At 37.6% G+C, this 12,314-nt stretch overlaps 1 protein-coding gene across 1 annotated transcript in view; it reads right to left on the reverse strand.

The window, feature by feature from the left end:
• CA10 (carbonic anhydrase 10) overlaps nucleotides 1–12,314 on the reverse strand; it is a 153,258-nt gene that overhangs the window by 26,050 nt on the left and 114,894 nt on the right. The window lies entirely within an intron of this gene.

Genomic DNA, 12,314 nt, shown 5'->3' on the forward strand with positions numbered 1-12,314 from the left:
TTCATTAATACGGAACTCTATGTCTCCTGGAGCTGTAGATAAAAACCTTCACTGTCTTCCTATGCAGGTCTTTTTGTTTTGTTATAAATATTTTATGTCTACAATTGCCAGGTCTTTTAACCAGAGAAGTACAGAACTAATTCAAATTTGATTATATATGTCTAGTTCATGCTACACATCAAATAGCCCCTTAAGATTCATCTTGATTTTTTAAAAGGCTCAATGTTGTGCTTCATTTGCAAATTTGCAAACTGATTTACAGCTACTGTAATGTAAAATGATTGCAAAAACTTTTCATATGGAATATAATTCTGTCATGATTTCCACCATCTTATAAAAAGTTTCTAGACCCATAAATTCTTTAATTTATGCCATTAGAAAGTCAAATATACCAGTTTGAATTAGAGTTATTATTTATTTAAAAACATTCTGCATGGATACAAATGTACACTTGAATAACATTCGTTTAATTTAAGAAGCAGAAGTGTAGCAACAATATGCTTCTTGCACTTCAATGTAAAGTTAAAGACAATGACTATTATGTATTCTATCCTATACTACATCAGTATTATGGTAATTAATGGTAAATATTACTGTAATTCATATTATGGTAATATGCTACAGTGTCATTTTATCTATAATATTAATTACTGAGTTTAAATGACGTGTTTTCTTTCACAGTACGTTGTAAAAAGTTACACAGAACAGACTGTGCACTTGAGCTAAATGTAGGAGATTAAACAAATTTTGATTGTTGTGGTTCTTTAAACTTTGATACAGATGTTCTACTTTTTTTTTATGCTTATTCCAATTTAAAGTAAGCAGTAATAAATTTCTTATGAAAAGGCATAAAGACAGATATTCCTGTTCATTGCAAATAAATCACAATTATTTTATTTATAAATGCTTCTTAGTTTTTCTACTTGACTTTGCATGCATAATAATTAAATACCAAGTTTAGCTTAATAAGTCAAAGAAGGTTAGTTTATTGAACTCAGTTTCAGTACACTGCATATAAATGACACAAAATTGCTAATCATAAATAACAAATGGAGTTTGAAAACAAACAGGGGGAAATGGATAAATCCTCTTATTGACACTTGGAAGCTCATGCTTCACTGAACCCTCAGTTAAATTCAGCAGCTATGCAAAAATATTCAGAAACCATTTTCTTACTTAAACTGGCATAAATCTCAAATGAGGTTACCATTATTTCCTCTCTCCAAGTAAAACTGACCCAAATAACCCCCAGTGTGAATCAAATCACTGTCCACAGAGTAGAGAGGGGAAATGATAAGAGGCGGATGCATGAACAGGAGTAGCATTTGTCTTTCTTATTTCCCGCTTCATAAAAATGCAGTGCTCATGATGACACGGTACTGGCTTCTTGAAACCAGAATTTTCCTGCATAGCTGCAGATGGGGAATGCCAGTAAAGCAGTGAAGCGTCTGAGGTGCCATCTGATCTGACCTGATGGGAAGTGAGAACACTAGAAGTGAGACTGTTAAATTCTCCTGCATGGGCATAGACTGCGCACCAGGCAGAACAAAGTCCAAGATCTTCAATATGAAAATACAAGGCCCGGCCCTTTGATGTGCCTTCTTAGGTTTAGAGGCAGCGCTGGTTTTGTTGTTGTGTGTGCCCAGAGAAGAAGGAGCTGCAGAGAGCACTTGAGATTCAGCACCAAACTGCACCTTCAGGACATGCCCATTCATGAAGTAGGGTCTTATATTTTCCATGTATTGAGATTAAAGCTGAATGAAAAGGCTGAAATATTGAGGAACTTTTTTTTTGTGAGGAGACATTGTGACTTGCCCAGGCTCTATAGTCGGTTGTGCTTGATTATGGGAAGGACCATCATATGTGAATTTCTTTCTTGAAGTTCAGGATATTGCCTGGTTTATACACAACCCCAAAATCTTGCCACCTTTACAGGTGTACGTTTCAAGTACAATCATTTACAGTCAGGACACAGAAACACTTGAATGTGTTCACCCTCCGTTAGCAAGCTCAACACCCACAAATGCCTTTTGCAGAGCAAATATGTTTTCTTTTCCTTATGTACAGTGTTAACTGCTACTGCAGGAAAATGAGTTTCTGATCTTGTTCACTACTGCTAAGAGAAGGATTCTTCATATTTATAGTACTGAGCCTTTAAAGTGATGGCGACTCATTTCAGAACAGCAAATTAAGTTGGTTTTGGGGAAAGCAAACTTGCATGTGGCCTTACAAAACGTGGCAGGTGTAGAAGTTGACAAGGAAGTATTTTCTGCAATTTGAACATTACCCTACAAAGTAAATGGTATGGAGAGTAGGCACCTTATGGGAAAGTTGTTCCCTTTTCCTGTCTCAGTGAACAGTCTCTGCTACTCCAAAAAGCACAGTATTTAATTTTTATATGTGGACTGGATAAAATGTTATAGGGTAGTTTAAAAGGCTCATAAAAAAGACCTGTTAAGATCTATATAACGATTTCCTTAATTAGTCAGATGGATCTCAGGTGTTTCAGCATGGTGGCTTTTGTGCTGCTTCTTGCTCTACTTTGTTCTCTGCATGCTTGACTTGCAAGATACACAAAGATGAAAACTCAGCAAACAAACCTGGAGAAGAAATAAGCACTAAATCTTGATCTCCTCTTTTTAAAAATGATTAATATTCACATTTATCTGATGTGCTAGAAATGAGACTGCAATAGAGAAAACATAATAAATCATCCATAAAGCTGGTCTGAGAAAACAGAAAAGTCCAAAATCCTACAAGTTAATGATTAGGCCACAATCTCAGTTGACCTCATTTTCCTCACAGATTTAGAAACATTTCCAAACAGGTAATATTATCCGTGGCAAAATCTCTAGTTAGAAGAGAGCACTCTCATGGGCTTCAATATTAATTATGGAACACTTCAACTTTGGTAGGCTTTAATTAATATATTAACATATTCCTGATGTCGTTATTTTCTTTTAAATCTCATTGCTTTTAATTCTTGCTTCACAGAGCTTTGTGCACATCATTCTCCAGCAGCATTTTTCTCTCTCTTTATCTTGATGCAAAACATCCATACGGGCATAGGCTGCTGATATATTCAATACTTCATTTCTCAATAAGATCTGGATATCTTGTGGTAGCTCTATATAACTTGGCCCTGTGACCACAAAAAAAGGCACAATTCTGCTCCTTGAAAGGTGGAACATAAGCAAAGTCAGTAAAAATGCACACCCAAAAAACACAATCTCTTTGCTGCACATTTATCTTGAAATGCTACAGACTTTATGACCATTAGGAAAAACCCCACAATAATAAAAAAAAAAACAGCAAAATCCCTAAACCAAAACAAAATCCACATAAAAACCAGTCCAAAAACATTCCTCTCCCCCTGCCCCCCAATGGTGGTTTTTAACCCAGCATCTGTGGAAACATTTTTGTTTTGTCCCAGCTAACTCTGCATCTTGTTCCCTTCGTCTTTTCTTCCACAGATAGTACTGAACAAAATGCTTGTCAGAACTTCCTTTGTGGCCTACATCTTTATATTACAGCCTCTGTGAAAAGAGCCTTCAAAATGCTGAGCAGGAGAAAAGGAAGCCTGTTTCAGGGTGAAGCCGTGCTAGAAATGTGAGCAGGGAATGCAAGAGGAAAGGGGATGGATGCTTTGCCTTTCAATTCCATGCTACATCTGCAGTTCATTGTCACCTTCAATGGGTGGCACAGACCCTCTGCTTCCTGGGGCCTTTACAGATAGTGAACTATTACCTTTTGGATTTATTTAAGTTAAAAGTGAGCTGAAGATTAGTTCCAAGAACATTTTTAAACTTGTATCAGAATCTGCCATTGGAGCAGCACTGAATGTAAGGGAGCAGGAAAATCAATTGTGTATGGCTGCCTTCCCTGGTGTCCTTGGATCTTATCTGCAATATTGGGTGTTCCTTTCTTTAGGATAAAAATACATACAGTCCAAAGAAGGCTTATGGCTTTGGAGGGAAACAAATCACCAAGGTTTGAGTTGTCTTTTGGAGGAATTATAGTGCCCTGGTTTTACGTGCTGCAATAACCAGTTTTTGATCATCTGCGGCCTGGCTTTTCCATATTTTCCTCCTGGAGCGCCATGTTCCAGCAGAACAGGAAAGCAGCTGTGCAGACTCTGGGAGGGGTGGGAATTGTGGACTTTCCTCCTCTGTGAGCAGCACCTGAACCAATCTACCATCACCTTTGGTTTCTGCTCCTCAGCAATGGCAGCAGGGCCGTAGGGATCCCAAGGAACCTGTGACGTGGATTTCTGCTCAGCTCCTCTCCCTGAGCAGCTCCATGGAGGGATGGGTGCTCCATGAAATATTAAAGCATTATCAGTAATATTAAATATGTCATAGAATCCCCCATCTATGCATCTTAAGGTGAAAAAATGCAAAAAATAAGTATGCTGCTTTTTTTTTGTTTGTTTCAGTGGGATATGTCAACATCTTTGCCAGAGTGATTAATTTTCCTCCTGAGAGTTAGGAAGAATTGTCCCATGGAAAATTTCACCCTCTAACTAATGTTATCTGAACTTGAGTTTCTATGTGCAGTAATAAACTGAATCATTCTTCTGAGCCCCTCAAGCAAATTGCTTTCATTTAATGGGGTTATTTTGGTGGTTGTTCACAGTATCTTGACCATGTCCGGTGATATAAAGTTTTTTCCTCCCTGATTTAAATTGACTGGACTATAGCAAGTACCCTTACCTCCCTTGTGCAAAGCAGAGGCTGCTTCAGGTGTGTGATCTGAAATCCCACTATAGGGGCAGTGTGGAAGCACTGCACCAAACCAGAATTTCAGAGGTAACCTGCCAGAGCAACCTGCTTTGCTCTCTGCAGCAGAATTATATTCCTTTATTTCGTGCAGTAGCAGTGGCTACTACGTGAGGACATTTGTTCTCTTAATATTGTTCTTACGGTATCTGGTTATTTTCAGTAGTTTTATGGTGTTGATTCCTCGAGCTGCTACTAGAGGGAGCCCAAGCTGGAATATAAAATGGTTTTATAGAGTTGCTGTTAAACAATCCTTTAAAGAAGAAGTGTTTTGAAGTCTTCTCTTAAAGAGGAGATTGCCATATTCAAATAGGAGACAGCTTTTCTATTGATTTTCCAAACTTTTGAGATCTTTATTCTGGTCCTGAGGAATTTTCTGTGTGTATGGAGATACATGTACAAAAGAACTTTCAAAATTGTATTTAAGCAGTTATTTTCTACAGAAGATGCAGTTTTATTTAGGTGCTTTCAACTAATATTTATAAATTTGAAGAGTTATTTTATCTTAATGCCTTCCCCCTGCCTTTATGCTTTATCACTGTATGCAACATTATGTGAAGAAATTGTGGAAATGCTTTATTTTTGAAAGTAATTTTAGGGGAAAATTCCGTTTCCTGCATGCTTTCCTTGCTGCCAGCAGAGAGCAGTGTCCACCCACTTCACACAGCCTTTACCCGTATCCCACAGGGACAGCCAGGAAGAAAAGGAAAATTCATCTGGTTTATGTGGCACTGCTGTAGTCTGCGGCTTTAATCCAGGAGTGGTGGATCCAGCTGTGGGACAGAACTGTGGGATCTGTCCCACAGCTCAAGAAGAGTTTGGGGGATTCAGGCTCTGCAGGTTTCTTGGTCACCCGATAAAACATCCAGAGTGGCTTTTCTGGCAAGAATTCAACGGACCTTATGTTGTGTTTATGAAAAAAAAAATGTGGAGAGAAGGGAAATAAAGATAAGAAAACACCACTTACTGGGAGGGAGCTGCAATCTAATTGCTGGGCTTTGAAGAACAACAGGCACCATCATCAATATTTGATTAAAAAAGGCCCATGTGAAAAATGTAAAATGTAAGAGAGAAGTGTAAAGATTAACATAATCTTTTCATCTTCTCAGTTGAAAACTTTATAAAAGGAAATGATGTTAATGAGCCTAATTAATCCATTTACCAGCCTAACGTAATGTGTCATCTACCAGTATATGGCATGATACACGTTTTTTCTGCTTTTAAATCCCCATTTTCAGGAGGAACTTTTCCCATTCGCTCCTCTGAATTTCCGCCGATTTACTTCCCATAAGTGACTAGTCCATAAAAACATGGACTTAACATCATAAATTAAATATTCAGCCTTACTGGCTAATGAGAACAGTATGTCAAATTTCAGTAATCAAAATAACATGCTTCAATAATGTATACTCCATTCTATAACACAATATAATTTTAATAGAGGACCACGGGGTCGTGGTTATTCTTGAGATAATTATATGCCACAGGATGTGCAGGAATGAAATTGCTCCAAGGACATTGGTAACACGCCACAGAGTGCATGGGCCACATGCTGCCTTTTAGGGATAATAAAGTGCTTCATTGACATGCCTTGTGAAGGCTGACCTAGAACAGAGACTAGATGAAGCTAAAGAATAAAGTAGGGGTTTATTAGGAGGCCTCAACAGATCCACCTTGGGCAGCACAAGAGCCCAGCCAGGGCTACGCCCCAGGTGAACCCAAAGTGGTCACAAAAATGAACAGCCTGTCGTGAGGTCTCACACTTTTATAAGTTCTGGTCCATTAGTGTGTTGGAGCTAATTGTCCAATTACAGCTCCAGCCCATGCAGTCCCATCCTTGTCACAGGCATCTTTTTTACGGAAAATCCTTTCTTTAGGATGTTTCCTTCTTCTGGGAAGGTGAGGCCCCAGAGAAAGAATGCAAACAGTGGTTATCTGCTGCTGTGGAATGCAACAGGTGCACCTGGGATTGGCCCATGTTCCATGTTTACAATTAAGGGCCAATCAGGGGCCAAGCTCTCTGGGACAGATTCACAGAGAGCTCCCTTGTTTATTCATTTCTATTCTATTCTTAGCTTAGCAGCTTCTGAACTTTTCGCTCTATTCCTTTTAGTATAGTCATAATGTATTATATATAATAAAATAATAAATCCAGCCTTCTGATCATGGAGTCAAGATTCTCGTCTATCTCTACACCCCTGAGGAACCCTTGCCAGCCTTGCAACACATCCTTCTTGTTTTTCTCTCTTCAGCCCATGTTGTTTGTGCTCTTGGGCCTGAGATCTGGATCATTTGTCCTTGGTGCCCAGCTGGAGCAGGAATTGTTTTGTCTCCCTACTCTGTGCACAGAGCTCACCATCCCTTTATATGAAGCCTAGACCCACACACTAAAGCAGCACAGAGTCTGAAAAATATAAAAGCCAAAACCTGAGGCATAAGTTCTGTTTCCACTACTCCATTAATACAATGATTTCTGCTTGTTAGTAACTACGGAGCCTAAAGCAAATGCAGCCAAATTTATGGTGTCTTGCACTAATAATTGCTGGGCATGTTGACACCAGCTTTGCCGTGATATCATTCTCTCCTTAATATAAAGCATTCCATTGTGAGTAAAAAAGATATTTTGGGGCAATCTAAGCCAGACTGCAGAACTCAGCTGTTAAAAATCCTGCGTGTCCACTGCCACTTTTTTACCACTGATAGCAACCCGCATCCTGTGCTGTGACAGTCACAAGCATTACATGAAGGAGAGAAAAATACATTTGCATGCTCCTCTTAGTTTATTAACCTTAGTTTATAAATAGGCTAAGTCAAAAAGTAATTAAAGGAATTTTAAGGGTTTCGGAGAACTCCTTTTCCTAATGTAGTCTTGCAGTATATAAAGAGATTTTAGTTTGGTTTTGTTTGTAGAATCTGCATTAAAAGTTGTATTAAGGATAATTTTTGTCTCTGATAAAGGGATGTCAAAAGAGCTGCCTTTTCAAAATCTGAAGGATTAGATAAATATTTAAAAGGTTGTAAATGGCAGAGAAGCCAACAAATTTATGAGAAATACAGATCAATGAAAAATTGCTCTTTCCATTTTTATGTGGCTTCAAAAGGTAAAATTGAGCATGTTAAAAAACAGAGGGCCTGAGTTCCTTTTTAATGAGTTACACTGATACACTGACCTTTGGAGCTGCCTGCTTTCAGAGCTCTTCTTTCAGAGAGGTCTTGGCTTGAAAAGCTAGAGGTTTTCCAAAGGAATCCAGATCAGACAGAAATTTATACGATGTATATTGAAATTAGTGTGTTTTAATTTCCTTATGTTTACCATCTAGCAAGACAGACATTTGATGCTTAAATCTCATTTGACCAACGGTGTCTTAATAAATATGTTCCAGCTTTCTAAGATCTTGATTTTGCTTCTACATTTTCTTCAGTACTTTCATTCCCAACACATCCTTCCCTGCTGAGAGGATGAGATATAGCCAGTTGATTGAAATTCTCATTTAAACTCTTGGTGCATCTTCCACTTTACTGTTTGTGCATAGTATTAGCAAAAAGGCTGTGCTAAATTAATTTGAGAAGTATCTTTCAGGTTAAGTAATTAACAGTGTAATGTTGTGTAGGTTATTAAGGTACTCACTGCTTTATTTACCTGGATCTGTATATCTTTATACATGTATGTATATGTATCTCTATATAGACATCTATAGAAGTGAAATATTTTATTTTTTACTAACTTTATTAATAGTAAGGAGGAGAAAAATGTCCTCTCACACAGGCCTAGATTAATAAAAAACCTTTGTTCTTTGTTGTTGTTTTGCATGCAGAACAGCAGATCCGAGTGCCTGAGAATCACAGAGTTTCCTGCCCAAGGTAAAGGATGTACCCTCAAAGCTCATCTGTTTCACTCTACAGCCAAAACACACCATTATTAAGGTTAATGATTCAATTTTCCAAGAGCTAGAAAACACCACTTATTTATTTCTCTAGTCCTTTGCTGCCAGGATGTTCAAATTTCTAGGCCTATTAAGTTTTCATAAACTCTATAAAATAAGGAAGGGACTGCTGCTGTCTTTTGTGATCCTCTGCCTACTCCAGCCATGATCCATGAACTGATCATAAGGAAAACTGCAGGGACTGAGCTGTGGTGTAGCCAAAGAAGCATGGTGATGCTTTAATTAAATTATAAATGAGTGGAAATGTAAAGTTTATAAACTCAGCTTTTTAGCCATGAAAGGGAAAAAAGTTTTATGAGGTTTTTTTGAAAGTTTTTGAGAATAGTGTTACTTATAATATTCACTGCTTCTCAAATCAGTGCCAAGAAAAAAAAAAATCATAATTATTGCAATATAATTTCCCAAGCCCTGTATCTCTGGAGGTAAACTAGTATTTAGATAACTTGAAATTTGACCTCAATAAAACTCATTATGTGTCAAGGCAAATCCTTTGTGGCATGCAAAAATTGTGGGCTATTCTGCCTAGTAGCATATTTTACTGGGAGTTTTCTTCTTTTTCTTTTAGAGCAGGAGAGAGCTGTTTTGTCCTGGCCTGCTTTTTCTATTTCTTTAAAGAAGGTGAATAAATTAGCCTTTCCAGTTCAAATTATTACTGTTCAAGTTTAACAGAGAATTGCTTTACTGTTCTCATTTTGTCTGCCTCAAAAGCATCTGTGTACTTTTTACGTTGAGAAAACGGCAGAACCGCAGAAGAGGCAGAAATAAAAGAAAAACAAACAACCAATCCCTGTCCTGAACCTATCTTTGCTTTTCTTGTCACTTCCCACTCTGCCAAAACTCTTCACTTTTTCTCCTGACAATGCATAATGCAAGGTGGACAGAAGAGCAGGAAATTTGGGTTACAACATAAATTTGAGCTCCAGATTCACTTCGGAGCACTCCTCTGCTTAACTTGGTCAAGAAATTTTGTGTCAATTCTTTTCTCTTTTGTTAATTTTTGGTTGGTTTGGGGTTTTTTGTTTAGTTGGTCAGGTTTTTTTCCCATTCCCTGCCATGTTTATGGATTCCATGCCCACGGGGGAAGAGCCAGTCCTTTGTTCCACACACTGATCTGTAAAGCTCCATGTACACAGCAGTTACATAAATCAGTATTTTTACAAGTAACCAAAATTAAGGCTTTGGATACCAAGAAGAACCTTTGCCCTCTTAGATCATTCCCACATATGTCTTATTCCACCTAGAGTGAAAGACATTTTTCCATTAGCTCAAATCCTAAAGAAATTGTGAGAAACTATTCTGAAAAAGGCTATTAAAAAACCAATTTTACTACTGTGACAATTTGCCACCAATTCCCCTCTGTTTTCTTGGTTGCTTTGCTTACAAAGCACAAATTTATCTGGCTCTGCAAAAGAATCCCTAAGAAAAAGAGGAAGGAGTTATGGGATAAAGTTAGCTAGGAATCAGCATATGAAAATGCTTTTCCAATACAGATACCATTTAAACTGTAGAGAATCTCAGCTTTCCAAATATAAAAGTTAAAATTTTATAATTTATATTTCCAAATATAAAAGTTAATTTTTAAGAAGTATTTTATCACCTACATTCTAAAAGTTTCAGGAATGTTTCATCTGTTGAAACCTGTTGACAAGTTCATCTTTATTATCTTCCCAGGAAGACTGAACAGTCCGTTTTCAGCTATGGATCTACAATCTATTTATCAGCAATTGCTTTTCCTCCTCTTTTATTTTTGGTTTTTTTTTTTTTTTTACCTTTTTTCCTTTGTGGCCAGCTGGGGCTAGATGCTCTCAAATGCTTGTGTAGGAGGATCTTCCCCAGCTCTGGGTGTTGGCACAAGTATTTCTGTGCTCACAGTTCTATTTGGGATAAATTAAAGCTGAGGAATTGTGAGGTGCTGAACATCTTAGTGACAGTGTAAAGACAGCCTCCCTCTCTTTATCCCTAACCAAGATAAGTTTTAGAGCTTCTTCTCACACTCAGGTTTGCTGTTCTTGCCTGCAGAGGAGGAAAATACTTTAAATGTGCTTATGTTCATACCAATTAGACAGTGCTTAGGCCAAACTGGAGCTTTCAGAAATTAACTCTTGCAGATCAGAATAAATATTGCTTACAAGAGTCCAGTAAAAATTTCAGCACACTTGGTATTTTTAATGGTTTTAAATTCACAGATTCTGCTGCCCCTGAGCTACTGGAATGGGTGAGCATTACCAGATTTTGGTATGTAATTGGTGACTAATATAGGCTAAAGCAGAGATAGGAACTGCTCCCAACCCTTCACTTAGAGAAAAATGTCCACTCCCTGATGTAATTTAAAGATTTGTATGTCTAATATGGCTTATGTCTTATTATTTTCATACCAACTATTACTAAAGCCTAGATGATGCCTAATAAACAAATCCTTTGATCATCTTTAAAATGACAAACCTGCTGATTAATTTCATTTTCTTCAACAAGATATTGCTATATTGATTTTAGCACCCTGTTTTTAAGAAACAGAGAGTGCCCAGAATTGCTTGCTATGACAGTCTTGAAAGTAGGGCATCAACAGACTTGGCAAAGGACTGAATTTATAAAGAGAAGATTTTGCTGGAGATCTAATCCATTATCCCTCCATTGCTGACATTCAGTTGCAATGAGAACACTGGGCCAAAGTGCCCAATACTTTGAGAAAACATTCTGGCTCACAGAGGAGGGAACCTCAGGGCTGGGCCACATGGGAACATTAAAAAAGCTGCCTCTAATTGCAGGAATATTTTTCATCACTGTTGGAATTTACTTTTCTCTGAGTATATGAAACCTCTGCACACGTTCAGGAGTTTCAGAGTGTCTTCAATCAGTCTGCCTTACCCAGCTGAGTGGCTGGGCAGAAGGTTCATGTGATGATGGCACAGCTGTTAAAAACCAAACAAATAAACCGGAGCAACAGAAAATTCTTGTAGACCTCAGACTACAACAAAATTCATGTAGGGGCAAACATCCTAAAATGTACCAGTTAGAATATCAAAAAGACTTTTTCATGTCAAAGTTCCACCTCAAGACTGAGTGCAGCTTGTGTAGTAAAACTGCGGGTTTGTGTATATATGGATCCACGCGGGGACTCAAAGCATCTGTGTAATTATCCAGGTACATATGTGGCTATTGGCATGTCAGGTCAGAGATACGTATTCAGGGTGTAATTCCAGCTCTTTTTTAAAAGTTTGGGGTTTTTTGATTTCTTGGTTTTTGGTTTTGTTTGTTCCGTTTGGTTTTGTTGTTTTTGTTGGTTTTGATTTGGTTTTAGTTTTGGTTTTGGGTGTTTTTTTCCTCTGTTTTTTTTCTGGTTTTTTTTTTTTCCTGTTTTCCATACCAGCTTATGCTCTCACAGCATAAAAACCCCAGCTTGAAACATAAATTTATAGAGCCTAGAGCATAACAGAAGCACTGAGGGATTACTGAATATTATGTGATACTGACAAGATGATAATTGACAACTTAGTAATAAGTACTGAGTAAAAACCTGAATAGAAATATTATGGCCAAATCACCTTTAAGGGATTTCAGATTGGTTTAAATACTGTTGCTTGTTGTCTTTTTC

Source organism: Ammospiza caudacuta, chromosome 19, assembly GCF_027887145.1.
Source record: "Ammospiza caudacuta isolate bAmmCau1 chromosome 19, bAmmCau1.pri, whole genome shotgun sequence".
Taxonomy (NCBI): Eukaryota; Metazoa; Chordata; class Aves; order Passeriformes; family Passerellidae; genus Ammospiza; species Ammospiza caudacuta.